Source organism: Paramormyrops kingsleyae, chromosome 1 (assembly GCF_048594095.1).
Source record: "Paramormyrops kingsleyae isolate MSU_618 chromosome 1, PKINGS_0.4, whole genome shotgun sequence".
In the NCBI taxonomy this organism is placed as follows: Eukaryota; Metazoa; Chordata; class Actinopteri; order Osteoglossiformes; family Mormyridae; genus Paramormyrops; species Paramormyrops kingsleyae.
The window spans coordinates 30,073,616-30,080,016 of record NC_132797.1 but is presented as its reverse complement, the minus strand read 5'-3'; positions in this window follow the sequence as shown (position 1 = coordinate 30,080,016).

The following is a 6,401-nucleotide window of genomic DNA, read 5'->3' as shown; positions in this document are numbered from 1 at the left end:
TACACCACCTTTCAGCCCTAAACTTCTGGTTAACCCTAAATTAAGCATTCTCCTCCAGATTAATAAAAGTATTTTGAATCTCAAAATGTGTGTAATGAGTAGTGGGTTGATTAAATCAGTAATGATTTTAATGCATGATGTTGTGTATGCAGTCTATGGACTCTCTTTGAATATATATACTTAATCTGTCCAATTAAATTTGAATATGGATGTGCCTAGCAGATATAATTGATTGTATTAAGAGGTTACTAATTGCCTCCTTCCTAAAACATATGCGATATGTTTCCCGAATGATATGCAGAACTTGCTTTGCTGGTAAAATGACCAATTAGCCAGTGTAGGAACTGTAGGTCTACACTCTCAGAAAGAAAGGGTAAAATTGTACCTTTGCTTGTTGCTGGGGCTGTAGCCTTGTAATTGTACCTTTTAAGGTACAGAAATGGACCCTGATGAACATCCTGAAGGTACATCCAACGTTAATGTACCACCAATGGTACAGAAATGTTCTTCCATTTCTGAAACTTAAAAGGTACAGTTACCTACAGCTATGGGTACAATTGGCAGGTCCCTGAGGGTACAGCCCCAGTGACAAGCAAAGGTACAATTTTTTTTACCCTTTACCATTCTTTCATATGTTCTACCCATGGAAAAAAAGGAAAAAGAGGAGCTAAGCCATAAGGACTGAGACCTCTGCATCATTGAAGACTATCAATGGTTATGAGGCTCCAATAATATTAAGTCCATGGTTTTCGATCAGCTAAATAGCAAGCTAGCTATCGACTCTTACTGCTTACACAACAACAGGGAATATAGACATGTTGGGTACTGGGTAACTAGTAATGTTGTCTTTAAGCTAGCATTTAAGTGCTGGTAATGTTGAGGTGATAGTAAGATTGTCATGGCACTAATGTTAATGTGACGCTAACATTGACCTGATGCAAAGACTGAAGTGATAGTAAGAATGACTTGGCACTGATGTAAACATGACAGTAACATTGACATCATGTTAACATTGTCACCATGGCAACATTGATGCGCTGCTAACATTAAGGTAATGGTAAGATTGATGTGGCACTGACGTTGAAATGGCGGGACGGTAATGTTGGCATGATGGTTTGGTAGCTGAAAAGTAAAATTTCTCTGCTGTTTTCATCCTCATGGCCTAATATGCAAAAGTTGACTTTTGAATGAATTATGCATTGTAGTACTTTTAGATTTGTTGAGTTATTGATACATAATTCATTGTTTGTCGTAAAAAGTAAGACCCCACGGTGATGTATAGAGAGGGACTGGGCATCATAAGCTGCACAACTTGATCTGTTTCACCAACTTCCTCTATAGTTCTTTGCATCCAAACATCTGCCTTTGATCAGAAATCCGCCCAAGTCCATTAGCATTTCACAATAATCACGGTAGCCGGGAAGAATTAAATGACAACCATTCGGCGAGATATGAAAGTATGTGTGTCGTATGATAACTAAATTCAATTAAGAGCATTGAGATTTATGTGTTATCTTAACATACAGTTGGCCAATATTATGGATTAGTGAGCGCCACTTGACTTAGGAAAACTTATCGGGCTTGTTAAGTTTGTTTGTTATGTTTTGATGCTATTGCAAAGTAGAAGGACAAAAAGGCTTTATATATTTATATAGTATCATCAGCAATTGTCTCCCGCCTCGTGCTCCTAAGCTTCCTGGGAGAGATTCCAAACCCCCTGTGCCCTGGACCAGGATAAGTGCTTTGAAGATAGATGGTGGATTCAGCGGAAGCGTGGAACATTTTTTGTTGGTCTTTTTTTAATGAGCTGGCCGACAGCTGTAGTCAGCAATGCTGTTATCTAAGAAGCTGTTTTGGCTGAAGTTTGCGGCCAAGAGCAGGAGTGAGGAAGTGAGTAGGCCTGATGCTGTCAGGACCCCTGCAAGGGATCCAAGCAAGACTGTAGCTAATATTTCCATCACTCAGACAGTCTAACAACAATGTTAAAGGAACATAAACAGGCATTTTTCTTCCCTGAGTACAAAACGCCAGTAGCTAAAACACACATTTAGGTACATCTCTCCAGAAGTTATTTTCTTGCTTTTAAATGTTTTCTTTTTGTATAGTAGTTTGTTAGACAGTTAAAGTTTTGTGAATTTTTTTTGTGTTTTTCTTCTAGTTCCTCCTTTTGTCCTTTAGCAGTCTTGCTAAACCTCTTCCTGAAAAATGAGTTGCCCAGTTAATTGACTGTATACTGTCTCACACTCCCGTGTATTTCTTTGCATGGCTTTCTAAAATAATGACAAATGACAGGTATAGAAGGCATTTTATCTCTATTACTCGCTAGTGTAGTTTTACTTTTGAAACTGGTTATCTCCGCAATATTTTGAAGAGACAGCAGGATAGTGAGACTCTCGTCTTGTTGATAACTTCCATTCTAGCAGAGTAAATTAAGGTTTATCGCCTAGAAAGACCCAACCTTCATATTTCCTATTTATTTTCTTAGACAATGACCCCCCTGCTCCAAAACCAGATATAAAATGTCACAATAAAGGTAATTGCAGGTGAGTGTTACTTATGGCAGATCACAAGAGAACATCCTGTACCATAGAGACCTTGGGACATTCAGCCAGACTTTATAAAAGATACATCACAGATGGAAGGGGGATGGATATGCACCATAACTATGTTACTCTCCCTCATCACGCCTTTCTTACAAAAGCCGACAACTCGATCCATGACACCTCTTCTCCCGGTTAATGAAAAACCCCTGGTTCTGGTGGGGTCTTTCTCAGCACTCAGCGCCTCAGTCTGGGAACCGAAAAGCCCCCAAAAAGGGACTAGTCATCGACTAATGATGCGTGTCCTCAACTGCCCCTCGAGGAGAGACACCCCCCGCAGACATCTGAGTGTTCAGCACTGCACCATCTTCCCTGATTACTTCACGAAATTGTCACCTTATAGCTATAATAAACTGTCGTGGATAATAAAGGATATTATTACTTCTATCAACATGTTTATCTAGAGTTTTACCCGTTAATAGTGCAGTAATGGAGTAGTGATGAACAGATCTGCTGACTCAGTCTGTTGTGTCAGTTGACTTCCTGTTAGCCACCATATTGGACATCACCGTTTGTTTTTTGCAAAAGAAGAAACACAATCAAGGTATTTTTCTGTCATTCGCAGGGCTTCTGCCACCAGACTGACATCTCCTGTCACATTCATCAGTATCCCTTCCACCCTGTTCCTCAGGGGTCTCTCAGACGCTGTCATCCAGAACGCCTTGAGCGATGCGTTTGTAACCCTTTGACAGCGCTGATTTGGGGAGATGAATGTGTTTTTTTCTTCCTTTGTCTTTCTGAAACAAAGTGGATGATGAAGCCTGCAGAATATCTGCAAATCACAAATCAGTGTGGAAAAGTTTCTTCCAAGACATGGAGAGATGTTCCCAGCTTGAACATGGCAGCAACAAATCCAGGAACTCTGAGCCCAATGGATCTCAATTGACTTATGTTTTTTTAATATACTTCCTTTCTTAACATTTGCCTCAAATGGAAAAACAGTCGACAGCACAGTGGTGCAGTGGTTAGCACTGTTGCCTTACACCTGCCAGGGTTCCGTGTTCTCCCCGTGTCATTGTGGGGTCTCCCCCCGTGATCCAATAACATGCTGAGGCTAATTGGAGTTACCAAATTGCCTATATGTGTGCAAGTAATAAGTGGATGGTGTGTGAGTGTACCCCGTGATGAGTTGGCACCCCATCCTGGGTTGTTCCCTGCCTTACGCCCATAGCCTCTGGGATAGGCTCTGGACCCCCTGTGACCCTGAGTAGGACAGAATGGTTTCAGAAAATGGATGGTTGGACAAACATTAGTCTCAAAGTTGCAATTACCCTCAAAAGCAATGACATTATGCAGTTAAAAAGTTGAGAGTGGAAAAACCCCAGAGGGCATTAGAGAATAAAAGATCCCAAGGTCAGTTGAGGGCAAATAAGAACAAATAGACCATACAAACACTCAGTTCCAGGCCAAGCTACCATCAGCAATTAAAGAAACTCTACTGTTGTGAGAGTGTAGTAAAGCGCAGAGAATCAAACCTCTGGGTGACCTTCTGATGGCTCATCCGCCGGTGGAGTGGCAGGTTGCAGCTCTTCAATGGGTGTCTGGGATCAGCCTGCTTCCAGAGGCTGACAGATCTGATTCTGCTGGTATTTGATGTGAGCACAGAGGAGGGAGAGCAGGGATGCTGAAGCTAAAGAAGGTTAGAGCTTGACTAGGTGGATACGCCTGAGGTCTTCAGTGAACTCCTTGGATACCTGAACCAGGAGATCTAACAGAAGTAAGCCAGCCAGCTACGGTGCATCTTCAGCACCGATTCAGCTACTGAGCCGATATGATTTACAGACCATATAACTAAAGGCTGAAGGTTCTGTGGTCTACAGGTGGTTTATTTATTCATGCAGCTATTTATAAGACCACCTGCATCCTCGAAGCAGGAAACGCTTTGGGTGGTCAGATCCTGAGAAGCTCCTGGGAAAGATTTTAAAGTCCATCTCAAACCTGATCAGAATCCAGTAAAAGGACATGGGGATTTTGTACATCTTTAATTTTATCATTCCAGCTAAAATCTGCTGTGGCATTTTTGATTACCCATAGAGTATGGAAGGTGCAATCGGAGCTCTTGGAGACTAGGCCATTGCCTATTCAATGTTCAAAGTTTCAAGCTATGTAAATTGTCCTTCATTTGCAGCACTCCAGAAATCTAGGAACTACATCCTGAAGAGAAAATTAAAAGCACTGGAACACTAACACCATGAGTCAAAAACAATCAACATTCTTTGAAGTGGGGAATCAGACGTCCCTCAGATTTAGCAAATGATGGCAAGGTATTGTTGCAGGCACCGTTTTGTTTTGTCACTAGCGGATTTTTGTTTAATCTGATATTAGAAACCGCTTTTCTTGCTCATCCTATTTTCAGCCTTAAACAAATAGGATTTATGCTGCTAAAAAGTAATATTTGGGTCAAAATTTGATTATATCAGTTTGCATTATATGGATTTTTATATTTAAAAGCTCATTTTAGATGCTGAGCCATGGCCTGGGGCAAGGAAGAGAGAGATATTTCAGTATATTGCTGGACATTTAAATATGCAGCCACTAGGTGCTGCAATGCCTCCTCCCAAAGTAAACGGGGTGGGGGTCACTCTGCTTGGTGCCCCCTGAGGACGAGGTGCCCTCTGGGCACATGCCCAGATGCCCGTATGGTTAATCTGGGCCAGTCGTGGGTCTGTGTTTTCTCAACATGCCACATGGACCTTAATCTGAGGACTGAGAACAATTGAATGTGCAGCATTTCACGCACAGGGCCTATCAGAGAAACAGTCTAGGAAGGAGAGTTGTTTCGATAAATAGGATGCTGTCTCTTTAAACATTCAGCCCTCACAGCCATTGGTCTATCCATTAACAAACAAAAATGTGAATAAGAGTATTCTGCAGGTTTCGACACTCCCACTGACACATCAGCATGTATCCCATGCTTTTGAAGTGCTTTTTTAAGAAAAAAACATATTTCTGGAAGAGATGACCGTAGCATAAATATGTCAGCAATTAACACTTAAATCTGTTCCAGGGCACAAGGATTCAGTTATTAAGAGGCTATAATGAAAAGAATAGTACACTCTTCATGACAGAGTGCAGCGTGTTATTGTCTGTTAAGGGCATTTAAGTGCATTCATTGAAGTGGATTCTTTCAAAGTTACGCTGCGACCTTTAACTTTTTCTGTTAAAAACTGGGAAGAATGAGTAAAGGGTGTTTGAAAATCAGATTACAAACAGAAGACAATAGGAACTTTAGAGCACTCTGGTGCATATAATAAGCATGTGTATATGAAGTGCTATGATAAACTATGGCAGAATCAAGATTTTCTATGAGCGATTCCCAATGATGTTTTTTTATTGTAGATCAGCAGATCTTTAAATAAATTCTTTGTCAGAAAATCACCTAAATCAAGGCTTGCATTTCAATTATTACATTATATTTCAAAAATTGAAGGCCTGTATAGAAACACCTCTGGCTTACGGCAAAGATCTTTACCAGGAGGTTATCATTCTAAGGTTGGCCTTTCCTCTTGCATATTTTACAGGCCACATGAATATTTATCAGGCAGAACATATCCATTCCTCCTAAATCAGAAAAACGTTAGCTTAGCACACACTGGCGAAGTTGCTCCTGCATGGTATAATGCGATCCTTTGTTTGCTAAATTACCGCTAGCATCCTAATGCATGCACTGGGCATCCACCAGATGATTACTGAGAGTCCACGATGACTAGATTCCTCAAGGGCAAAGCCTCCCTGTCCACCTGTATCACGAGTGGCAGCTAATGACTTCTCTCCACTTTCCTGGACGAACGGAAATGCACT